General features: G+C 43.4%; 1 long non-coding RNA gene across 2 annotated transcripts in view; it reads left to right on the top strand.

The window, feature by feature from the left end:
* The first annotated feature begins 5,606 nt into the window (after window positions 1-5,606).
* The window catches only part of LOC138266604 (uncharacterized), a 142,376-nt gene continuing 121,000 nt past the window's right edge, over window positions 5,607-26,982 (top strand). Inside the window, exons 1-3 of one of the 2 annotated variants that reach the window (XR_011199573.1) lie at window positions 5,607-5,747; window positions 6,274-6,577; window positions 7,215-7,722. This is a non-coding gene — a long non-coding RNA (uncharacterized lncRNA). Of the gene's footprint in view, window positions 5,748-6,273; window positions 6,578-7,214; window positions 7,723-26,982 lie in introns of those variants that run through there. The other variant, XR_011199572.1, reaches the window with a different exon arrangement.

Below are 26,982 nucleotides of genomic sequence, written 5' to 3'. Positions count from 1 at the left end.
TGCAAGCACCGCTGCAAGCAGCACCGCCACCAGCAGCAGCAGCCCCAGTGGGCAGCCGTCAAAGGCTACAGGGGAAGGGCTGGAGCCTCCCCCCTCCCCTTGCAGCACTGCCACCTGCACCAGCACTGCAACCACTGTACAGCCGTCTCCGTCGGTGGATGGACTGTAGTCATGCATCCATGGTGTGTCATGCATCCTGCCCACAAAAATCGTGTAGATCTGACACCCAGGTGAGTGATTGTGACCTTGCACACCCCATGTGCTGCATCACTGGGCACCAATCCCCCTCCAGAACCAGTGGAAGAAGGCATCCACTCACCCTATCCTTGGCAGGATGAAGCACACTGGGCACCAGGTCCCTCCAGAACAAGTGGAAAAAGGCATCCACTCACCCTATCCTTGGCAGGATGAAACACACTGGGCACAAGCCCCCTCCAGAACCAGTGGAAAACCGGCACCCACTAGAGAGACTGTGGCCTTACACTCCCCAGGACCAAGCAGTGGGCAAACCACCCACTTGAGAGACTGTGGCTTTGCACTCCCAAGGGCCAAGCAGAGGGCAAATCACCAACTTGAGAGACTGTGGCTTTGCACTCCCCAGGACTAAGCAGTGAGCAAACCACCCACTTGAGAGACTGCGGCTTTGCACTTCCCAGGACCAAGCAGTGGACAAATTACCCACTTGAGAGACTGTAGCTTTACACTCCCCAGGACCAGGCAGTGGGCAAACCACCCACTTGAAAGACTGTGGCCTTGCACTCCCCAGGACCAAGCAGTGGGCAAACCACCCACTAGAGAGGCTGTGGCTTTGCACTCCCCAGGACCAAGCAGTGGGCAAACCACCCACTTGAGACACTGCAGCTTTGTACTCCCCAGGACATCGTTGTGCGCATTGAGCCCCCTTCAGGAGCAGTGGCGTTGTACCATCTTCTGGCTGAGGTGCCCCCCTTCCCCGTCCCCCTGAGGTGTCTGTGTATATTCGACGTGATGCCCATGCAATGTTCTCTCCGTATTGAGGCAGAAGTCAAGCGTGGGCTTGGCCTATGTGTTTTGGCCCAGTGGGCCACGGACATTTTGAGTGGACATTGTCCTGCCTTTTATACATGATGTATATTTTGTAAATACTGTTTTTGAATTATTAACGTATTTCTAACTACTTCTAATATAACATTCATTTGACTCAATTACTTTTGTCCTTGCGTTATTCCAGAGGGTTATGGGGTGTATATGTAATGTTGTTGCATATGTTTGTGTGTATGGTGTTGGGGATGAGGGTAGGGGTGGGGGTGTTGCATGTTGAGTGTGTGCGTCACTCTCTTTTTCCTCCCCCCTCCCCTATGTGCTAGGTGCAGTACTCACCATCATCGTCGCTGCCGCCGTTGGTACTCTTGATATATGAGCAGAAACACCAGCATGGGGAAGACCTGCAGCTCAGACTCCATGACGTCCTGATTCTTCCTTGAGTGTCGAGAGGTGAGTGGTTTCCCTTCAAAGAACTATTTCCGCCGTGCTTTTGATGGCGTTGGTACCGCCCTGGAAAATCTGGCGGATGGGCGGGTTGTAATGGGGTGGGTGGTACATTGTTTTCTGCCTGGCTATTGGCGATTACCGCCGCAGTGTTTGTTGCTATCGCCGTGGTGGTCGGAATGTTCAAGTGGCTGTACCTGTTGGCGGTTTCCGCCGTGGTCATGATTCCATTTTTGTTACTGCCGGCCTGTTGGCGGTATTACGCCACTTTAACACTGACTGCCAGGGTTGTAATGAGGGCCTAAGTGTCTCAGGTACAGGTTAATTCAGAAGCAAGGGTCCTCATGTTTCATCATTGGGCTTGCTCCGCGTCTGGCACTGCAATGTGTGACGGGAGCCTAAAAGGGGCCTCATGACCATAAATCGTGAAAGAGGAAAAGTTACAAAAAAAACAGCCGGAGAGAGAACAAGTGTTGAAATTGGCTCGGACACCTACTTAAAGAACCAAATTTATTAGGCGAGGGAGGCGCTGGTCAAGATTAAAAACACATGTAGAGTGAGAGGGAACTGACGGTCCTTCACTCTATGTAACCACGGGAAAAAGAGTGTACACTGGACCAATTAATCCCTCAGCCCCCCTCTCTTTTTTGATGTGATTAGCGCATTGGCCCAGCTGTGGGACTCTTGTTTGATAATTCTCTCTGAGTACCTATGATGGAAAAGTTCCAGGGTTTAAGTTTTGATGACGATGTGGTCACTGCTATATCACAAACTCCTTCCATCCTTGGAACAGATGTTTCAGGCCCTTCTGGCAGCTTGAAGGAAGATAGTGATAACTTAACAACATTGAAACGAGACTTGATTAAAACCATTTTACATGCCATTATTATGACTGAATACCTCTGGGCAAATATAGCCCGAATGGTTTGATTGTGACCAATGTACCGATAATTGTTTTACAGGACCTACTCTTTAGAACTGACTGGGCACAAATTGCATGGAAATGTACAAGAGATTGGCTGGTCCTTATCATTAACACGTCCAAAAGGTTGGCCGAGTCAATCATGGTACAGATCAATCCAGCGGAGTCCACTTTAAAAACCTCTTTGTCTCTGGCATCTTTCAAGAGTCGGTTAGTAGAGATCAATACTGAACTCAACAATACCAAAGAATGCCTGACCCAGCAAAAGATCTCCAAGTTACAAAAGGATATCACTAAGGTCAGCAAAGAGAAAGTATCCTTACATTAGAGATGACTTTGAGATAGACACTGCATCGCTGTCTTCAGATGAAACGGTGTCTTCTTTTTTTAAAAAATCAGAAATTCAGCAATAGCTCCTCTTCAGATCGCTGGAGCACAGATGATGGGATGGCACACCCATACTACAATCTTCCTCATTTTCCAATACAGCAACCTCCGACTTGGCAACCTCCATATCCTTTCTTTCAACCACGCCCAATGATACCTTATGTACCTTTTTTAGGTCGAGGCCGGGGAGAGGAAGAGGCAGGCGGAGAGGAAGAGGAAGACATGTACATTGGGCACAACAGGAACCGCAGATGGTTACCTGAAGCCAAGGCAAGAATCCTCCAGTGAGAATTTAGTAGTCAATTTGTCTACCTGACAACTATCACCTGACGAAAACACTGTTTTGAAAAAAAGCCTGGGCTTTGTTCCTACTCCAACAGAAAAAATCTTTTGGATTAACTGTGAGTTGTCTCGTTTTTTAAGAAAAATTTAATTACACTTTTTCTTCAAAGACAATCCTACTGAGTCACAAGAAGAAGATACAGGACTAAGGACTCAATCTTCCTTTGTTCCCCCTCCTGCATCTGTGCCATGCAAATTACTTGCCTTTGAGAAAGCAGTCATGATGGATGTACAACAATTATGTGCCAAACGTGCCTTTGTCAACATCGCTACGAGAGAGAGTAGCTTTAAAAGCATTACGGCAAGATCAGGCCATAGTTATAAACCAGTAGATAAGGGTAGAGCAATTGTGATTCTAGACTCTCAAGTATACAGAACTGAGTGCCTTCATTTGCTGAGTGATTCGACTTACTACACCCCCATCTTATGTGACCCCACTGAAAGATTACAGTTGCAGATCCGCTCCTTGATCCATGAAGTGGAAACCAATTCCTGGATAGCACATAAAGAGGTAGAATTTTTGGATACTACCAATCCACGTGTCCCTTACTTTTACTGTCCCCCCAAAATTCACAAGGGCACAACATCTCCCCGTGGACGACCTATTGTCTCTGGTATAGGGTCAGTGTTAAAATCGCTCTCTACCTTTTGTGATTTCTTTTTACAACCCATTGTAAAAGAATCATCTACCTTTTTGAAGGACACTAAGGAGGTTCTGAATCTGATCCATTCCATCAATGGTAAGATATAGTACAAGCCCTAATTACCCTTGATGTCGAGTCTCTTTATACTAACATCCCACAAAAAGAGACATTACAAATTATTGAAGCGGCCCTACTGAATAGATCACTGAGTACTTCCACGCCTGTTCATTTTATTATGCAATGTGCTTCACTAGCACTGACTGAGAACTTTTTTCAATTTGACGATCAGCTGTACCATCAGACTTGAGGGACATCAATGGGGAGTACCTTCACCCCCAGTCTAGCCTGTTTATATGTGTACCATTTTGAACAGCGTTTCATTCTTAACACCATCAACCCTTTCTCTGATAACATCAGATTATGGCGTTGGTACATTGATGACATCTTCATCATATGGTAGGGAGAGATACACCTAGTTGACTCCTTTACCGATTGGATCAATAGTCTTGACCCTTTCTTAAAGTTCACTTCCACAGTATCTACAAAAAGCATTTCCTTTTTGGATCTCACTATTACCATCAATAATGGGAACTTACAAACCTGCACTTACCAAAAAAAGACTGATCGCAACAGCTTATTATTATATAATAGCCACCACCCTAAAGCTCTACGAGATAATCTACTGTATGGCCAGTTCTTACAACTACGTCGCAATTGCAGCAATATGTCTTCCTATGAAGTACAAGCTGGCGACCTAACAACAAAACTCCTTGAGAGACACTATCCACCAAAAATCATTGACTCAGCACACAAACGAGCTCGGAACAACAATAGAGAAGCCTTATTGTCCTCTACACCAAAAAATCCTGTGTCCCGTCTGACCTGTATTTCCACCTTTTCGCCAGTATCTAATTCTCTCAAAAAACTGATTAATAAATGTTGGCCCATCCTTACCAGTGGGGGAGTAACAATAACTAAACCTCTATTTGCTTTCAAAAGATCCTCTAACATCAAGGATGCAGTGGTACACACTAGACCTCTGCTGCGTAACAAGGAATCTGATTAAAAGGCATTGTGGGGCCTTCCTCCTGTTACAGGCCACCACCCATGTGGCAACTGTAATCTATGTTCGTTGACTAAACGTAATAATATCAGATGTGGACGCCTTACTACGAAATTGAGCATTCACTATTGTGATGTTCAACACACTCCTGATGACTTGTGGTGGATTGTGCTTGAGACCGTACAATCATCTTCCAGAACGTTACTGGAAGTAGAAAAACGTTGGGTCTTCAAATTGGGAACTCATATAATGGATTGAATGATGCCATACCATGGATGAGTGTTGCAGCTTGCATGACATAAACTTTCTTTTTCTATTCTTGTATCCTTGTCATAGAAATATTATTTTAACATAGTCATCTTCATACCCCCCTCCATTGGATGTCAAGTAATCTGTGAAGTTCAATATTGAGAGGCTACATATCATTTTTTTTGTTTTTTTGACCAGGGATTCAACTTAGTCCCTTCTTTCTCTCTTTTTTCTCCAAGACATATTTTCATTCATTTTATTATTTTTTTAAAATATTGTGTGTTGTATTGCTGTACATTAGTGCATTACCTCTTGTTTTTGCCATTCCTTATTTATCCCTTGGGTTCCTTATAAAAAAAAATAAAAAAAATTCTATGACCCCTTTTTCAGCACAAATGTAACTTGTGCTGAAAATCCCTTTGTTTTAGCCGCAGTATCGGTGGTCCCTTCTTAGTTTCAATCCCACTGAGAGGACGGATAGGAAGGATTTCCTTGTCCTTCCTCTCTGTTTTTAACGTACCGTTAAAGGGTGGGCCCGGGCGCCATCAGATCTCCTTCTGATGAAGCACCCTCCATTCTGGCTTCCTTCATATCCCGGCGACCGCGTTTCCTTCGAGTATTTCGTGAACGCGGCCCTTGGTGAAGTCCTAATCAGGTCTATGACGGTGCTAATGTAAGTTGAGCGGTCCAAATTGAACGCTCCTTTAATATTTCCTGGTTTCACAGTTTGTTACCTTCTGTGCTCGCAACCGTGTCTCCTTCTAGTATTTTTCGGGAACGCAGCCCCGTTGAAATTCCTAATTAGGCTTATGACGGTGCCAATGTAAGTTGAGCGATTTAAAACGAATGCTCTTTTGACTCTTTCTGTTTTCACAGTCTGTTTTCTTTTGTGCTTGCTGCATGCTATGCTACTGATGATGATCCTAGTATGTTTTTGTGATTTACATTTTTTGAGCTGTATTAGAATGTGCCTTGTTTGGCTTTCTCCTTGCTGACTGCCTACTTATCTCTGAAATCGCCAAAACCATGAGAGTGTCGATGTACAGCACCATAACTCTTCTTTGCATTGGGACCTCTGTTCCTTGAACCCTTTTTTAATATACAAGAGATCTTTCATTTATCATTAGTTCTTTGTTGAATAGTACTCTGTTGCTTTTTGACTGTTTTTATATAAGTCCTGTCTGCACTATTCATTATAGAAACATCGAATGACTGTAAGCATGTGCTTTCCATGGAGCCCTGTTCCTAACTAATGATGGTAAGCATCACTTTGAATATGCTTATCTCCACTTAGCACAATAGAACTGGGAAGAATGCAGATTGTTTGTTCTTTTGTATCCAAAGGTATTTCTCAGTTTTTCTAATTGATACGAATTGATGTGAGTAAACTCTTACTCCCCCTTCCTTGTATATGTTTTGAACACAGTGTACTTCTACACTAATAAATTCTGGAGAAGATTGTGTTTAGTCCTGATGAAGCGCCAGGTGATCCGGTTGGATGTGGTAAGGCACAACTTTCTGGTTGACTTTCCAGAGTGGTTAAAGTTAAGGACCATCAGTTACCTCTCACTCTACATGTTTTTTTTAATCTTGACTGGTGCCTCCCTCTCCTGATAAATTTGGATCTTTAAGGAGGTGACGAGCCATTTTTAAAAAAAATTCTCTCTCCAGCTTTTTTTAAAAACTTTTCCTCTTTCAAGATTTCTGGCAAAGAGGCCCCTTTTATGGTCCCGTCAGACATTGCAGTGCCAGTCTGATGCGGAGCAAGTCCAATGATGAAACATGAGGGCCCTTGCTTCTGAATTAACCTGTACCTGAGACACTTAACGTTCTGTGGGTTCTTTCACCTTACTTGTAACAGTGTACCTAATTATTGTAATAGAAACTATGTACCAAAGTCGTGGCTCTTCGATTAGCCCCCATTGGTGCAACAGTAGTGCATGGCGATCAAAACGTATTTTTGCCTGTCAGTCTATCAACAGCAATACAATTTTTTTAATGCAGGCAATGGACTATTTTTCAAGCAAAAAATTTAAAGTGGCCATAATGATTTTGGATGCAGAAAAAGCATTTGATCGCCTTCAGTGGGTATCCATGTTTTTAACCTTGTCACTCTTTGGATTTCCCTCCAAACTAATAGGGCTATTGGACAACCTTTATCATCGAGCTGAAGCGGCTATTATGATCAACTCACAGACCGTAGGATGTATTCTCATACGGAGGGGAATGCACCAGGGATGTTCCATGTCACCAGTCCTGTTCTCCTTGTTTATCAAACCTCTGGCATTGGCAATCAGACAGGACATGGGTATCACTCCACAGGTTGCCAGTGCCCCAAAACTGAAACGCTTCACAGAAGATACCATCTTTTATTTAGAAGGTACACATGACTATATTCTCAGAGCCTTGGCTAAATTTCAAGCCTTTTCTGATAGAGGGACTCATGAAACCAATCACTCTAAAACTGAAAACGTATTATTCCCACTGCACATCGGATATTCTGCCCCAGGAAATACAAGCTCCATATTTTGATACTCAGCCAATAAGGTACCTTGACATAGTTGTGATTCATAACTTCTCAGAATTATTTGAATTGCTCAGCCACTTTGAGGAAAGTGACGACTATTTTGGCTTATTGTCTGTGCTTGGCACTATCAATCATATGGTGTATCTCAGTCATTAAAATGTCCATCTTACCTCTAATCACCTTTTTGTTTTCCAACGTAATGATTAAAGCAAAACAAGTTTTTTTGTTGAAATAGATCAAATGATACAGAAATATATCTGGCAAGCAGGAAACCTCATACAAAGCTGACTACTCTTCAATTGTCAGTAGAAGATGGTGGGTGTGTGCTTCCACAGAGGCGTAAATACTATCAAGCCTCCTAACCAGAGTGGTTAAATAGTTTGGCCATACAGAAAGACGAATCAAATTGTTTTTATTTACAGCTCATGCGTTTAGAGACAGGACTTCAAAGGTCGGTTTTCCTCAAATACCCAAGCTACCTAAGAAATCAAAACGCAAATGGTTAGAAAATGTGGGCAAATACAAGAGAGTTAAAAAAAATTCTAACCTACTCTCAAATCTCTCTAAAAGACACCAGAATAGTCGAAATGAATCTATCTCGAAATGTTATTAGGAAATGGGCCAGATTGGAGTATCACAAGCTGGAACTTTTCCTTGTTGCAGGACAAATTAAAACATGGCTCCTTGTAGAGCTTAAATTTTCATACCTACATTTTATGTAACCTCTTCTTAAATATGAGGCAAATGCCAGCGGAATTTCTGATCATATCAGTAAGACCCACTTTGTTAGGAACTGGTACCGGAAACTCTGTCTGTATACGCATGATACCGTTGCACACACAGCGTTTGATTGTATTTCTCGGTACATTGAAGGAAAGTTAGATATAGCGGGCTGGAGTAGATTCAACTGTATGTCATATAAAGCTCTTTGTGAAGCCAATTTCAAGCATACTTAATCCCACTCAAAATGGGATCCATACAATACCCCACAACGTATACAGCATATGTATCCATCAGCATAGGTGAGATGCTTGAGAGTTAACAACTCCTGTAGGGATTGGACCCATATGAGTTTCTTTTATCACAATCTGTTCAATTTCAGGAGAAAATCTATGACTTTCTGAGTAATAACATTCAGGTGAACATTAAACCAGAAATACACGGGGCCTTTATCGGGATTCCCCCATCAAACTGCTAATTGGATCTACATGAGTAACAGTTCTTTTTTATTGGCTAACTTTTGGCTAAAGCACTCATTTGACAAAAATCCCCGATTGCCCCTACATACGAGACCTGGATTACTGGGATGTGCCTGGTTTAGACACTAGAGGAGGTATATATACAAAGGGTGGGGGCTAAGCACAAAGCTGAAGGTATTTGGAAATATATACTGTATGGGAGAAGGTAATTTATTAGACAATGTAACACAAATTAATTAACTGTATTTTGAGAATGGAATGAATGTAGTGATCTTCCTCGTTTATGGCTTTTCTGACTTAAATATTTACTTTTTCAAGAGACAAGGACAATGAGATTTGCTTTGGCCCATGATTTGGTTAACTTGATTATCGAATAAAAAGAAAAGAAAAAAAGATGTTGCATTGATGACTGCAAAATTAACACAAGCAGTTAGTCCCTCTTTTTGGCCGTGGTAGGGGTTTCATATAGCCTTAGAACCGGGTTCTAAGGCTATTAGAACATTCTGCCACACAGGGCAGAATGTTCTATTTAAAAAAAAAAATGTTCACGGAGCCCGAGGGGATTAAAATCCCCTCGGGCTCTGTGAGGCTTTGTTCACAGCTGTTGCTGTGAACAAAGCGAACATTGGAATGTTGGCGCTCAGGGCTGTTACCGGCCAGTAAAAGCCCGCAGCACTCCATTGTTTTCAATGGAGCTAGCAACATTCCAATGTTCTAATATGACATGGACTTTGTGTCTATTCAGTTGACAATAGGCATCTACACACTGCAAACCCAGGGCAGCTCTCCCTTAAGGGCTCAAGGGCTACACTATCCTTTTCTGGCTCGTTTTTGTGTTTATTGTACCAAGATCGAATAATAATATATAATTCACTCTGGGTATAACAAATAAATGCCATCCAGCAACTCCTTGAGGAAGCTTGTTGTAAAACTGTCTGATAGCTAACGCAGATGCACAAACAACCTTACACCAGCCATCAGACAGATTATCCAGGGCTGGTAAAACCCTCAGCCTTGTCCTCAAGGCCCTGGCATGCCCCAGTACCTCTCCCATCTGTGATATCTAAAGCATCACACCTAAAGGTAGCTACAAGTACTGTAGGCTTAAGCCCTGCATTGCCTGTGATTATATACAATCACCCTATCAACCCATTCGTTTCCACCTGGCCACAGAGTTGGGAAAGGGTTGCGAGACAGAGCAGACATCAGAGACTGAAAACTCAAATCTGTGACTGCACAGGTTTGAGATTTCAGTTTAATCATACTCCAGCATGGAAGCAGAAAGGAGCAGGACTCCAAGTGAAACTTGTGAGTAGAAGTGTGAATGAGTGAGATTGAGTGAGACTGATTGATACTGAGAGAGATGAGGCAAGTCAGTGTGAGATTGAGTGAGTGAGGATAAGTGAGTAAGAGTGAGAATGAGTGACATTGAGTGAATCACAGATCTGAGTGAGGCAGAGTGAGCCTGAGTTAGAATTAGTAGGAACGAGTGCAAACAAGAGACTGAGGCCCATATTTATACTCGGTTTGCGCTGAATTAGCATCATATATTTACAACCTAACTCCATATTTATAGTTTGGCGCTAGACGTTGTTTTCTGGACGTGAAAACCTACCTTGCGTCAATGAGATGCAAGGTAGACGTTCCCATCCAGAAAAGGATGATATGGCTAAAATACAGCACAAGGAGATGGGGGCCTTAAATAATGGCGCTAAGCTTCCTTAGCGCCATTATTTAAAGCCTGGATATGGGCAGGCGTTAGGGGACCTGTAGGCATATTTCCATGGACAGAGACCATGGAAAGAGCCCACAGGTGCCCTTCCCTGGCCACAGGGATACCCCCACCCACCCCCACCGACACCAGAGGGAAACAACAGGATGGGGGACCCATCCCAGGCAAGCCCCCATGAGTTTTTTTTTTCACACTCGGGCCCTGACTTGGGGCCCCCTGCATGGCGCTGGCCCCAATGGACATGCCAAGGGGACGTTTGGCCATTGGGGTGGCGGACATGGCTCCTGTCTTTACTAAGACAGGAGCCATGTCCATAGGGGTTGTGTGACAGATAATGGCGCTACACTGTTTAGAGGCATTTTTTTGCCTCTAAACAGTGTAGCGCCATAATTCGGCACACAAGCTCCGATTCCCCCCACGCCTCCCCCACCCTGTTAGTGTCCTTTACAAGGACGCTAACAGGACATTACTGCTGGCTAGCGCCTTTCCATAAATATGGCGCCCGGCTGGCGTTTTGGAATGGCACTAGCCGGCGCTATGCTTTTTCACGCAAAACTGCACTAATGCAGTTTTGCGTGAAAAAGTATAAATATGGGCCTGAGTTTGGATGAGTAAGTCGGAGTGATAGTGAGGGAATCCTAATGAGTGGGACAGAGTGGGACTAAGTGAATCAGTGAGAATGAGTGAGTCAGAGTGAGATTGACTGAGAAAACTGGGACTCAGACTAACTATGATTGAGTGAGGCTAAATAAATCAGATTAAAATTAAGTGATTAAGTTAGAATGAGTAGGACTGGGTGATTCAGAGTGAGACAGTGATTCAGAGTGAGACTGAGTGAAACCGAGTGAGACTAAGAGAGTATGACTCAGAGTCAGATTGAGTGATTCAGATTGAGTGAGGCTGATAGGTTAGTGTGAATTAAGTGAACCAGAATGAGTAGAACTGAGTGAGAATGAGTGGGACTTAAGGAGTATGGATGAGTCAGAATGAGATTGAGTAAACCAGAATGAGTGTGACTAAGGGAATCTGGGAGAACATCCAAGTCAGAGGGTGACTTAGTGATACTTAGGGGGAATTAGTGAGTTAGAGTGAGACTGAATGAATCTAAATGAGACTCAGTGAGAATGCGTGAGTCACTGTGAGACTGAATGAGTAGGAATGAATGGAACTCAGTGAACCAGATTGAGAATGAGTGAGACTATGTGAGTCAGCAATACTGAGTGAGTAAATAAAAGTAAAATTGAGTGCAATTGTGAATGAGAGTAAGTGAATGAAACTGAGTAGGAATGAATGAGAGATACAGACTGAGTGCAAGAGAGTGTGAGCACACCACCTAAGGCAGATTGTTGTAACACTGCAATATGGCCTGTGAACCCTCTGAGTATAACTCAAATTCGCTCACTGGAACTGAAGCCAAGGATTGTGCCTCACCTCTTTTTAAAGTCGCCAGCCACCACTGCTGTAAACATAAACTTTTAACGAAGCCCAATCCTGAATTACATGGTAATGATGAATAATTTTCAGAATCATGCCAAACAATGCTTTTTCACAGTGACCACTTCAATAAAAAGCATACCACAGAAATAGTCCATTGCCAAAAGGTCCCAGCTATAAGATATCATGTCAAACTTTCTCTCTTTACTACCAAATTTACTTTCTTGAATTCTGGGCTTAATCCCTCGGGTGCCCTGGACACATCGGTTACGTCCTGGGCAGCACCGCTCAGGTGTCCAGCTCGTAACCGTTACGTCCAGATAGGGGACCTCGAGGGAAGCTCTAGAGCTCCCCCGGGGGGCCTCGCATCCCCTTTCCCTGGGCAGAGTTGGGAGGGGAATTGCTTCCCTTTCCACACCCTGACCCACCCCGTGGCGTCTGATGGTGTCAGCACGTGATTGCGTGCTGACCTCATCAGAGGCCTGCCCCTCGGCTCCGATCACGTGGAGGGGCCAAGAAAGGCATCAAGGGAAAGAAATGGCCTTTCCTTTCCTTTGATGTCTTTCTCAGCATTTCTGCGGCCGATCGCATCACTAGACACAAGGGATTTTTTTTCTGTAATTGAATAAGGGGGGCGGCCCCTTGGGCAAGGGCAGCTCCCCAGATGGGCAAATTATTTTTAGGCCATTTCTGCCTAAATTCTGCATAAATTATAATTAGGCTGACCTGCCCCCGGGCGGGCAGAAACCGCTAGACACCAAGGATCATTTTTTTATTTTTTTTATAGGGGTGCGACCCCTTGGGCAAGGGTCGTTCCCCGGGGGGGCAAAATTCAGCTTAGCCCGTTTCTGCCCCCTCCCTATTTGTATTAGGCCAACCTGCCCCCAAGGGGGGCAGAAACCACTAGACACCAGGGATTTTTTTTTTTTTTTTTACATTATTGAATGAGGGGAGCAGCCCCTTGGGCAAGGGCCACTCCCCAGGGGGGCAAAATATTTGTAGGTCTTTTCTGCCCCTCCTGGGGGCAGATCAGCCTATTATAATTAGGCCGATCTGCCCCCAGGGGGTCAGAAACCACTAGACACCAGGGACTTTTATTTTGTTGCGTCAATTTCACTCAAGGGGAGCGACCCCTTAGTCAAGGGTTGTTCCCCTGGGGGGCAAATTTATTTTAGGCCATTTCTGCCCTTTCGGGGCAGATCAGCCTATTTTTATTAGGTCGATCAGCCTCCAATGGGGGCAGAAACCACTAGGTACTGGGGATTTGTTTTTTTATGCCAATTTCACACCAGGGGAATGACCCCTTAGGCAACGGTCCCTCCCCTGAGGAGAGGGATTTACTTTAGGCCATTTCTGCTCCCCTTGGGGGCAGATTGGCCTTTTTATATTAGGCCGATCTACCCCTGGGGGGGGGGGGCAGAAACCACTTAGGCACCAGGGATTTGTGTGTGTGTATGTGTGTGCTTTGTTTGGGGGGGAAGGCCCTTGAGCAAGGGTCGCTCCCCATTGGGGCACATTACTGTTAAACATTTCTGTCCCCCTTGGGGAGATAGGCCTATTTTTGGAAGGCCCATCTGTCCCCAAGAGGGGCAGAAAGCCCACCATCGACCAGGGAAGATTTATTTTTTCAAAATAAGAGTGTGGGGGTATGGCCATACACCCACTCCAAATAATTGAGGCCAAAGTTGTACTGCCCACCGTGGACAGATGGGGCAATTATCCCCGATCCACACCTCGGGGGCAGGAAGTCTACTAGATGCCAGGGAAAAAAAAAATTGTGTGGTGGTGGATGCCAACCAGTATGGGTATGGTTATGCCCCCACCCAAAATGAAGGGGGGAACAGTCTTTCAGCTCTCCCCCCGCACACTAAATCATCCTATCCCATGGCAAGCAAGAGGACGTTTGATTATTTTGGGTTTTGGCTTTACATTTGGGCCATGGCATTTGGGCCATGGCTAACTCTAAAAATGTTCCCACTTGGAATGGTGAGGGCTGCACTTTTTGGACTTTGGGACACTGCCATGTAGAAAAATCCACAAGACCTATACACATCTGAAAACTAAACATCTGTGTGAGTCCAGGGTGGTGTGCTTCACATGCACCCGCACCATTTTCCTACCCACAATGCTCTGAAACCTCCAACTTTGCTGGAAATCACATATTTTTCCCACATTTTTGTGATGGAACCTTCCAGAATCTGCAGTAATCCACAAAATTCCTACCACCCAGCATTGTCTCATCTATACCGATAAATATTCTGCTCCACTTGTCAGCCTAAAAATGTTTTTTTTCAAACTGCTCTTTTGGACCCGCTTTGGTTCACCCTCAGTTTCAACATGTTTTTGGCTCTTCATTGTCATAGCCACTTGGCCCACCTACACAAGTGAGGTATAATTTTTATCAGGAGACTGAGGAGAATGTTGGGTGGTAGGACATTTGTCCCGGTGTGGTGATTCCACACAGACATGTGCGAAAAATGTGATTTTTAAACTAAAATTGAGGTTTGCTGAGAATTCTGGGTAAGAAAACACTGGGGGATCCATGCAAGTCACACCTCACTGGACTTCCTCAGGTGTCTAGTTTGCAGAAATGTCTGGGTATGGTAGGTTTCTCTAGATGACTGCTGAGCCCAGTACCAAAAACGCAGGTGTCCCCGGAAAACAGGTAGTTTTGTATTTGATAATTTTGAAGTGTCCAGATAGTGTTTTGTAGGTTTCCATGGTGCCGGCTGAACTAGAGGCCAAAATCTACAGCTAGGAACTTTGCAAAAAACAAGTCAGATTTCAATGTAACAATGTGATGTGTCTATGTTGCGGTTCCAGTCACGTGCATTAGGCCTACATACGCAAGTGAAGTACCATTGTTATCGGGAGTCTTGGGAGAACACAGAATAGCAAAACAAGTGTTATTGCCCATTGTCTTTCTCTAAATTTTTTCTTTCAAATGTAAGACAGCGTGTAAAAAAGACATCTATTTGAGAAACGCCCTGTAATTCACATGCTAGTATGGGCACTCCGGAATTCAGAGATGTGCAAATAACCACTGCTTCTCAATACCCCTATCTTGTGCCCATTTTGGAAATACAAAGGTTTTCTAGATACCTATTTTTCACTCTTCATATTTCAGCAAATGATTTGCTGTATACCCGGTATAGAATGAAAACCCATAGCAAGGTGCAGCTCATTTATTGGCTCTGGGTACCTAGGGTTCTTGATGAACCTAAAGCCCTATATCCCCGCAACCAGAAGAGTCCAGCAGACTTTAACGGTATATTGCGTTAAAAAATCTGACATCAAAGGAAAAAGTTACAGAATAAAACGTGGAGAAAAATGGCTGTTTTTTCACCTCAATTTCAATATTTTTTAATTTCAGCTGTTATTTTCTGTAGGAAACCCTTGTAGGATCTACACAAATTACCCCTTGCTGAATTCTACTTTTCAGAAATGTTTAGCTTTCTGGGATCCAGCATTGGTTTCACACCCATTTCTGTCACTAACTGGAAGAAGGCTGAAAGCACAAAAATAGTAAAAATGGGGTATGTCCCAGTAAAATGCCAAAATAGTGTTGAAAAAAGTGTTTTTCTGATTCAAGTCTGCCTGTTCCTGAAAGCTGTGAATATGGTGATTTTAGCACTGCAAACCCTTTGTTAGTGCCATTTTCAGGAAAAAAAATCACAAGCCTTCTTCAACAGCCCTTTTTCCCATTAGTTTGAAAAAAATTAAATGTTCTCTGTATTTTGGCAAATTTCTTGGCCTCCTTCAGAGGAACCCACAAACTCTGGGTACCTCTAGAATCCCTAGGATGTTGGTAAAAAGGAAGCAAATTTGGCATGGGTAGCTTATGTGGACAAAAAATGATGAGGACCTTGTCGCAGTTTGGACTCTTGCTCTGAGCAAGACTGCTGGTTTAAGGATGACAGTACTTTTGTTTGTAGGCGACTGCGTCTTTCTTACAACAAGTCGCAACTGTTATCCCAACCTTACTGGCTCACTAGCAGCACCTCACCAGAAACACAATAGTAAAAGGTTATTTATGGCAGCCGTTTACGCATGGACTCGAAAATAAGATATCTCAGGGAGTGTCGTGGTTAAACTGAGATTACCCTTTTCTCACAGATATATTATGTCTCATACAAACACAGGCAATGACACAGATGCAGTAAAGTTACAATAGTTTTTATTTAACATAACTGCAATTTGCAATAAGTTGCGTCTGATGGTGTCAGCACGTGATTGCGTGCTGACCTCATCAGAGGCCTGCCCCTCGGCTGGGTTTGTTAAACCTAATCTGCCAATGCCATGTCCATGAGAGGAGCCCCTAACCCTCGTTACCTTGGAATGAGGTCTCTATCTCAGACTTCACAGGGACACGAAGACTGGGTCAGCGTCAAGATGACTGCAGCATCGGTATCAGCGATGGTGGTGATGCCCTCTGGTCGGAATCCCTCTGATTATCTGTCTAAAGTGTGATGTATTTATACAGCTCTACAATGTCCCCTGACGTAGTTGTGTTCCTAAACAATAGATAACAGACATGCCTGGGATGGCAATTAATATCAACAATCCCTCGAAAGTATAGAGAGGGAAAATCCCTAAGTGTGAACACCTACTGTTTGTTTGTCTTTGGTGCTTGATCTTGACGCCTTGGCGCGGTGACACTGATAATGTTACCCATAACAAGTGGCCTAACTATAAACAAGGCAGCCATCTTAGAATAAATAAATAATTAAATGGGCTAAGACAGAGCAAGCTAAGTAGGTTAAAAGTCACTAGGTGACGGGGGCACGAGTCTACAAGCCAGAGGCGAAGCTAACTCCTGTTATCCCATTAAAACGAATTAGGATTCACTACAACCTAAGCACTAACTGCCCCAAATAGCCAAAAAAAGGCCTGGCAGCAAAGGGGTTAATGCAATGAGGAATCTGTGACAGTTAGTATTTTTATTATGAATGTTTATATCTCACCAGATGGATTTACCTCATAAATTAAGCCATCTTTAATGCTTTGTGGCACCCTGGCTTCTCCTTTCAGTCATAACATCAATGAGAACTTAATGTTTCTCAAACATTTTAGCCAGTTATTGATTCTTTTAAAATGATAACTTGTCCCCCTTTTCCCATGGCTTTCCCACCTCTTATGACTCACAAAAAAGTTAGGCCTGGCCTACATTCACTTAATCAGGGTTTCAGGGTGATCCTTGTGATGTGACAATTCTGTAACAGCCAGCATTTGTTTCACCTGTTTTGAAATTCATCAGTGCCTCTTTGGGCTCTTGCATTTTTCCTGAGACTTGTAAAATGGGGTACTGAAGCCACTTTTCAAAAACATCAGATCCAGACCATGAGACCTGAAAACAATAAGCACATTACCATCTATTAGAGTGCGCAAAACAATTATGTATCATCACCTTGCAAGATGGGTACCAGTTTTCTGAAACCTTAGACTGGTATCAGGCCAGTCTCTGCACAAGCATAGCAAAGAAGTGTTGATGCTTAAATTAAAAACTTAAGGGGTCATTGGGTAGGAATGGGACTATATGAGTGTCTGATGGACTTAGTCCAAGGCTATTAGTGAAACCTACACATGACACGATTCTAAAGTTAATAACTTTGTGGGTATATTCAGACATGTAGTATCAGTACAGATAGCAAAAGTAGTTATTTAATAAACAAAGTGAATTATCAAGCAGATTGGCATAAACATTGTGTCCCAATAAAAGCCCCAAAAACACTGCTCACTATTCATTCAATTGCAAATCATAGGAAATCAGCTGAGCTGGGCAACTTGCAGAGCTGAGGACAAACTGGGTTACTGAATGGTGTGAGGCTATAAGTGGTCTGTCCTCTAGCTACTGTTCAAGGCTATGAGGAAAAAGCAGTACTGGAAGACAATTAATGCAGCTGGTGCTTTGAACTCTTCCCCCATCCTGACCCAGAGAGTGAAAAGACGTGCTATCCAGACCAAGTCTGCTGCCGCTTGTGTCAATCGCAGTCTCCAGTCAAGATTTGAACCCACAATGGCAGTGAATGTGGGGGTCTGTCCACCCAGTGACTTGGAGGCTGAAAATGGCCATTTGCATAAGGTAGCACATGACGTTTAAGATCAACTGAATAAGGACTGAATCTGACGCTCCAAATAATGAGGTGTGAATGGAGGCTACGGAGGTAACAAATCTGAATCATAGTAAAGCTAAAGGCTATCTCCTGTTTACAAAGGGGAGATTGATGGCATCTGGGACCACGGTTATTTCACAACTAATGGGGATAGGAGCCTTAGCAGAGGTACAGGCACTACTGTTGTCAACAAGTCAGCGACCCACCTGCGAGTTTTTTCCACAGCATTCATTACTGACCTCGGTTACAGATACTGCGCTGGGAAAAACTCAAAATCAGTTGTTATCCGAGGTAGCTATGGGGTCATCTGCCTTGGCACAGAAGAATCAGGATCACAATCAACAGCAGGTTCAGCAGGTGCAGGGGGGCATGGATGCAGTGTGGACCATCATGTTAAAACAATGCACTATATGATTTTATCTGAGATAAGGGACTTGAAAGTCTTGCAGATGCTTGAAATTGCTATGTTGCATGAGAGCCTGTCCAAGATCAAAGAAAATCTGGTGCAGCTTCTAGGAAGACTCAAAGAGACATAGACGAGGATATCTGACCTCGAAGACAAAGTTGTAAACATTCAGAAAACTGTCACTCAAATCAAAAAGCAAAAGGGTCTTCTGGAATATAAGATTGAGGAGCTCGAAAATCAATCATGGCCCACTAATCTGCGCATTATAAGAGACCCAGAAGAATGCAAGGGACAGCAGGTACCTCAGTGGATGGACTCTTTAATTTAGGCCATTGTATTGCCCGTCTTTTCAGGGGATTTCACCATAACGCTGGCCCACCGAGTTCCGGCTCAATGCTCCTTCAGCTCAAAATATCCTTCTACCATTTTGGTCAATTTTTCTGATTACCGTATAAAGGAACATATTCTAGCCATAGCAATACAGAAGAAACATTTTTCAAAGCTGGAGATACCCGATTGTTGCATCTTTTCAGACATGTCAGCAGCTTCAGCTCGTCATCGAAGGGACTTTGGCAAGATGTTGGATTTATTAGAGTGCAGGGTTCTCAGGCATCCATAGTACAACAATCTAAATTGAAGGTATTGACAAAAGAGCAATTTTATGTGTTTACTAGCCTTGGTGAAGCTAAGAAGTTTCTTCAGAAAATTCCAAATTAATTGTGAAATGATTCTATTGAATTGAATTGAACTGAACAGCACCAAATTGTTTTTGATGATGAGCATTGATGGTCAATGTTAATTAATTCTGAGGGGGTGGGTGCTGTATTACAGAGTTGTGTGTACATTGGTGCTGTGTCATGGCACCCTTGTTTTGGGGGAAGTGTTAGGGGGGCTAATGTGGGCAACTACCCTCCCCCTGCAGTGTTGGGAGTTCTGGATGGTCATTGTGATCTTTTTGGATGAGTATCAGGTTGGTGGGTATCACGCATAGCAAAGAAAGTGAGCAGAATTAGAGCAGGGGTAGAGATTCTTATAGCTGGGTATGTATCTGGATTGTGTCCCTATATCCCTAGCATGTTCCTATTGTAGCCCTATAATGGTGCTTCAGGTTAAGTTTCTTTCCTGTAATGTTAATAGTATTGCTAATAAGCACAAATATGTGGGGGGGGGGTTGATACAATGGCTGATATCACTTTCTCTGAGGTATTTTATCTGCAGGAGAGCCACCTCAAGAATAACTCTCCTAATAATTTAATTAGCAGTTTTCCAATGCATATTTATCTGAGGTAGGATTGGCAGTAAGGGGGTTGCGATATTCTGTGGGAGGAGGCTGATTGGTCGATAAGTGTAGTCATTAGGGATGTTTGCCTTCGAGAAGCGCCACATACTGATTCCTGAACAACCATTTTTTTCCAACATCCGTTTATGGCGTCGTTATATAGACGACATAATAGTAATCTGGAAGGGTAGTATGGAACTAGCTATAGCATTCACTCAATGGGTGAATACCCTGGACACTCGTCTTCGTTTCAGTTCAAGTATATCCGACCAAAAGGTTTCCTTTCTTGACCTAAGAATCATTTTGAAAGATGGGTTCCTCCATTCATCTGTGTATCACAAACCCACAGATAGGAACAGCCTTCTCCTTTACAATAGCCACCACCCTAAGGCACTGCGAGATAACCTACTATTTGGTCAATTTCTTCGGATACGACGTAATTGTTCAGACAAAAGTGACTTTCATCTCCAAGCCAATACGTTGTGCCAGAGACTTGGGGACCGCAGCTATCCAGCAAAATTTGTTAGACAGGCCAAGAAGAGAGCTAGCAACATCCCAAGGGAAACTCTACTAGTCAATAATACTCGCACGCGACAATCAAGACTTACGTGTGTAACTACTTACACCCCCCTGAGTAACCGTATAAAGGGTGTTATTAAGAGATTATGGCCCATCCTTAATAGTGCAGGTGAGACTTTAGCGAGCCCTTTGTTTGCCTTTAAGAGGACACACAACATTAAAGACTTGGTAGTCCACACTAGACCTACACGCCCCCAAGTAACTGATGAGTCCAACCAGAAGCAGTGGTTGAGGGTGAAGGGCCACCACCCATGTGGTAGCTGTAATGCATGTCCCTTGACTAAGAGTACATACGAAGTGAACATAGGGGAAGCAAAGAATTGGCAGTTGAGATTCCATACCAACTGTCGGACTAAGAATTGTATCTACATGATCACCTGTCCTTGTAACTTGAAATATGTAGGAATGACGACTAGAATGGTGAAGATGCGTATCAGTGAACATCGGAGCACCATCAGATGTAAGAGATCCGCTACAAAACTGACCAATCACTACATAGATAAACAACACACCCCAGACGATATCGATTGGGTCATTTTGGAAACTCTCAGAGATAACAAAGATTGTACAAATAGACTCTTTGAAAGAGAACAACGATGGGTCTTTAGGTTAAAGACCAATTTATTCGGACTGAACGATGATATCCCATGGCTTAGCTTTTTGCATTGATATCTTGTCCGGGGATGTCTGCAACACCTCTAATTCTTTATTTTGACGAGATTCATATAATTAAATCTTTTTTGCCCTAGGTATTCCATTGGACCTCCTTTTGGCAGTGTTTTTCCCATTATAAGATAGATATTCTCGTTATTGAATAAATTTTTTCCTTTCTCCTTGATGATTTCCAATACCACTCCCATTAACAAACCCACTTACATATGGCCGATACACTTTTTGTCCTTCTTTACTTTCAATACTATATTGAAAACTAGTAGTCCTTCTCTCCTTTCTATTGCTGTTAAATAGACCCCTCTGGACTTCTCTCTGAGTGTTCCGGGGCCATACTGAGCCGATAGGTGACCCGATATTCTCTACGAGACACCAAGTAAGTAACAAACCCCCCCCTCCTTTGTGGCACTGAAGAAACCGTTTACCTCGGTGTTTCCCCCCCCCCCTTTTTTTAGGGACTATAAGTGGGTTTTGACTTGTAACGCGCCCTTCACGAGCAGCATACACCGGGAACCACATAAAAGCGGAAGACGCGCTGTAATCGACACGCGTCTTTCTTGTCCTTTAAGGGTGAACGCGCTTCAACCCCGATGCGCCGTCACCCTTTACTTATGGACAATAAGCGTTTCTACCGCAAGCGCGCTCACCACAAGCAGAGTTTGCCGGTAACCGCTTAGCAGCGAGAGACGCAATGTAATCTACACGCTGCTTCCTTTAAGGATGAACGCGCCTCTAATCCAATGTAAAAGCTTTTGTCTACTCCATATTTCTTTACAGAAGCTACCCACATGTTAATACTAATGGCACTTCAGCATTCACTGACTATTCCACCCATGATGTTTATGGGGGTGCGCACAACTTGTCTTAGATTAGCAATACCTATTCTTGGACAGATTTACATTTCTCACTAGGGTACAGATGTATACAATGAGACATACAATACCTGTTTATACTTATATCTATTTATTTTCCACACCATACAGAATGTGACTCAGATCCTTGCCATCTGGCTATGGTATCACTATAGTTCCCCTTTTTTGGAGAATTTTGGTTTTACTTACCTGTTTAGGATTTGGGCAACTGACCCCATTTCTGCCTACATGATAATCTTTAACTTAAACTTCCGCTCTCTATGTATTATAGGCTTTAGTGGTTTAAGAAGCCAGATGTTACCCCGATGAGGCCCTATTATTAGACTTTGGAGGGTAAGGATCTTTTGTCCAACAACAGCTTGTGTTTTAGATACTTCACTTCGGTTTACTTTTCACTTGGCACTTTGTTGGGACTCACTATAATAGGAATGTGCAATTACTTGAGGATAATACATTATATGATGCCTCATTGTTTATATTTATCATCAATTACTTTTTTGATTATGGTTCTCTTTCTATATTCCAGGCCTTTGTCTTCCCAAATGGGGAATACAATTTGCTCTTACCTTTGAGCTCATTTTTATAAGGATTAGGTACGTATTAGGTCCTGAAGAATCGCACAAGATCATTTTTGACTATGAATAGCGAGAAACATGTTGACCTCCTGTTATGATTGAGTGACACAAGAACTTTGTGTTACCCGATTTCGTACCACTTTTTCAACAAGATTTATGAATTATATACTTCTTTGTTGAGGGATTGTAAACATTATTTTACCATATCCCTATACAGTGTTTTTTAACCATGTCAAAGGCATTAACATCTGAATAAATTATCAGTTTTTTCCTCTAGACATTTTTATATATCTCTTTATACCAATCCTTCCTCCTTTTTCTGCATGTTTTGACCGGCCAATACTATTCTTTAAAAGAACTCCGGCAAAGAGCCCCCTTGAGGGGCCCGTCAGGCATTGCAGCGCTGGCCTGACGAGGAGCATGGCCCAATGATGAAGCATGTCACCGGCTGGTGAGTGAAGGCTCTTGCTCTAAAACAAATTGTTTTTTCTGGTATACCGTCCTTTCAAGAGAACCGTTTTGATATTTTGGAACCGTGTGTTTATTACTGTTGTTTGACTTATACTTGGGAGACCTACACACGGGACCAGGAGGGCTTCTCTCTTTTTCCTCCGAACCTCCCTTATTGGCCCCCCACTGTGATTGTTTGATGATTTAGAGTAGCCTCTGGGCTACGGGGCCTTTGTCTTTGTTTTTTGTTTTTCATAACACACCCCAATACTTTTTTCTTGGTGGTGAACATGGCAGACCTACAGGGTCTTAGTTTTGACGATAGCATGGTACAGGCGATCCTTCAAACACCCTCGATCCTAGGGGATGAAAACAGCAGTCCTTCTAGTGGTATGAAAGAAGATTGGACGAAGTTGTTGGCTTTGAAGAGAGAACTGATCAAAACCATCTTACATGGTACAATCATGACCGAATATCTGAGGGCGAATATCTCACCGAATGGACTTATCGTCACCAACGTCCCCAGATTTTTTTTAAAAGATCTACAATTCCGATTAGACTGGTCACAGATCTCATGGAAGTGTACCCGGGATTGGTTGATCTTGATTATTAACACATCTAAACGTTTGGCTGACTCTATTACTGTTCAGATTTCCATCACTGAGACGGCTATGAAAACCACAGTTCAACTCTCTCAGTTTAAGTCTCGTCTGGCAGAAATCAATCTGGAACTCAACGAGACTAAAGAATACCTTACAAGACAAAAGATCAATAAACTGCAAAAAGATATTAAGCGTTTTAGTAGGGAGAAAATCTACCCCTATACGACAAGCGACTATCCTTGTGAGGGAACTTCAGAGACCTCAGATGAGTCCGACGCCCCGCAACGGAAAACCCGTCCATCCAACTTCAGTTCAAGCTCAGAGGACTGGAGTAGTGATGAAGGGCAGAGGCCAAGTCGGAATCGTTATATTCCCCCACCACATTATAACTCTCCTTTTCCATATCAGCAGATCCTTCCGTGGCAATCCATGCCCATGCCTTTCTTCCAGCCACAACCACAATATCAATTCAATCATTTTTTAGGAAGAGGCCGGGGCAGAGGCAGAGGCAAAAACAGAAGAAGAGGAAGGAATGTACACTGGGCACAGGAGGAACCACAGATGATAACCAGGAGCCGCAGCGTGACGACACAAAAGAAAATCTAGTTGTCAATCTGTCCAGTTCCTCCTTAACCCCTACAGAGATGGCGGTTCTGGAGAAAGGTTTAGGTTTTGTACCCACCCCCAAAGAAGATCAGTTCAGAACGAACTGCGAGATGGCTGCTTTATTCCGCAAAATAAGATTACATTTTTTCTTTAAAGATCAACCACCCATGGAATCGGAGGGTGACACTGGTTTTAGGAACCCCTCCACATTTACACCACCTGTGACCTCCGTCCCCATAGAGGTACTCACTTTTGAGAAGGCTGTACGACATGAGATCTAACGACTAGAACCTGCACGAACTTTTCAAAATGTGTCTAACTCAGAGCGCACAGCTTTACTCTCCTTATCTCATAACCCTGATATCACTCTGAAACCAGCAGACAAAGGAGGAGCAATTGTGGTTATGGATACTACGTACTATAGACAAGAATGTCTTAGACTTCTGAATGATGAGTCGTATTACCGACATATCTTGACTGATCCCACTCCCCGCCTTCAACGTATGATACGTGGAATGATAATGGAAGCAGAATTAGCAGGGTGGATCACCAAACAAGAAGCAGAATTCTTGGACACTAAGAACCCTAGAACCCCCTACTTCTACTGTCTCCCAAAAATCCACAAAGGTGTCCCTCCTCCCGGCCGTCCGATAGTGTCAGGGATCGGTTCACTTCTAGAACCTTTGTCTAAATTCTGTGACTTTTATTTACAACCCATTGTCCAGAACACATCAACTTTTCTAAAAGACACCAAGGACACCTTGGTTCTACTAGATGCCATCAACGATACAGGCCCCACAGACATATTGATTTGTCTGGATGTGGAAGCCCTCTATACGAATATTCCGCAAGAAGCTACTCTGGCGGCAATAGAAGAACTACTTATGACTGAGACATGGACTTACAACACCCCAGTGGCCTTCATCATGCAATGTGCGAGTGTGGCCCTTCAAGAGAATTTCTTTCAATTCGAGACGCGTCTTTTCCATCAAATACAAGGTACTTCCATGGGTAGCACTTTTGCACCAAGCCTGGCCTGTCTATATATGTTTGCCTTCGAGAAGCGCCACATACTGATTCCTGAACAACCATTTTTTTCCAACATCCGTTTATGGCGTCGTTATATAGACAACATAATAGTAATCTGGAAGGGTAGTATGGAACTAGCCATAGCATTCACTCAATGGGTGAATACCCTGGACACTCATCTTCGTTTCAGTTCAAGTATATCCGACCAAGAGGTTTCCTTTCTTGACCTAAGAATCATTTTGAAAGATGGGTTCCTCCATTCATCTGTGTATCACAAACCCACAGATAGGAACAGCCTTCTCCTTTACAATAGCCACCACCCTAAGGCACTGCGAGATAACCTACCATTTGGTCAATTTCTTCGGATACGACGTAATTGTTCAAACAAAAGTGACTTTCATCTCCAAGCCAATACGTTGTGCCAGAGACTTGGGGACCGCAACTATCCAGCAAAATTTGTTAGACAGGCCAAGAAGAGAGCTAGCAACATCCCAAGGGAAACTCTACTAGTCAATAATACTCGCACACGACAATCAAGACTTACGTGTGTAACTACTTACACCCCCCTGAGTAACCGTATAAAGGGTGTTATTAAGAGATTATGGCCCATCCTTAATAGTGCAGGTGAGACTTTAGCGAGCCCTTTGTTTGCCTTTAAGAGGACACACAACATTAAAGACTTGGTAGTCCACACTAGACCTACACGCCCCCAAGTAACTGATGAGTCCAACCAGAAGCAGTGGTTGAGGGTGAAGGGCCACCACCCATGTGGTAGCTGTAATGCATGTCCCTTGACTAAGAGTACATACGAAGTGAACATAGGGGAAGCAAAGAATTGGCAGTTGAGATTCCATACCAACTGTCGGACTAAGAATTGTATCTACATGATCACCTGTCCTTGTAACTTGAAATATGTAGGAATGACGACTAGAATGGTGAAGATGCGTATCAGTGAACATCGGAGCACCATCAGATGTAAGAGATCCGCTACAAAACTGACCAATCACTACATAGATAAACAACACACCCCAGACGATATCGATTGGGTCATTTTGGAAACTCTCAGAGATAACAAAGATTGTACAAATAGACTCTTTGAAAGAGAACAACGATGGGTCTTTAGGTTAAAGACCCATTTATTCGGACTGAACGATGATATCCCATGGCTTAGCTTTTTGCATTGATATCTTGTCCGGGGATGTCTGCAACACCTCTAATTCTTTATTTTGACGAGATTCATATAATTAAATCTTTTTTGCCCTAGGTATTCCATTGGACCTCCTTTTGGCAGTGTTTTTCCCATTATAAGATAGATATTCTCGTTATTGAATAAATTTTTTCCTTTCTCCTTGATGATTTCCAATACCACTCCCATTAACAAACCCACTTACATATGGCCGATACACTTTTTGTCCTTCTTTACTTTCAATACTATATTGAAAACTAGTAGTCCTTCTCTCCTTTCTATTGCTGTTAAATAGACCCCTCTGGACTTCTCTCTGAGTGTTCCGGGGCCATACTGAGCCGATAGGTGACCCGATATTCTCGACGAGACACCAAGTAAGTAACAAACCCCCCCCTCCTTTGTGGCACTGAAGAAACCGTTTACCTCGGTGTTTCCCCCCCCCCTTTTTTTAGGGACTATAAGTGGGTTTTGACTTGTAACGCGCCCTTCACGAGCAGCATACACCGGGAACCACATAAAAGCGGAAGACGCGCTGTAATACACGCGTCTTTCTTGTCCTTTAAGGGTGAACGCGCTTCAACCCCGATGCGCCGTCACCCTTTACTTATGGACAATAAGCGTTTCTACCGCAAGCGCGCTCACCACAAGCA

The sequence above is a fragment of the Pleurodeles waltl genome, chromosome 11 (assembly GCF_031143425.1).
Source record: "Pleurodeles waltl isolate 20211129_DDA chromosome 11, aPleWal1.hap1.20221129, whole genome shotgun sequence".
Taxonomy (NCBI): Eukaryota; Metazoa; Chordata; class Amphibia; order Caudata; family Salamandridae; genus Pleurodeles; species Pleurodeles waltl.
This window is presented reverse-complemented; position numbering and strand designations above follow the sequence as displayed.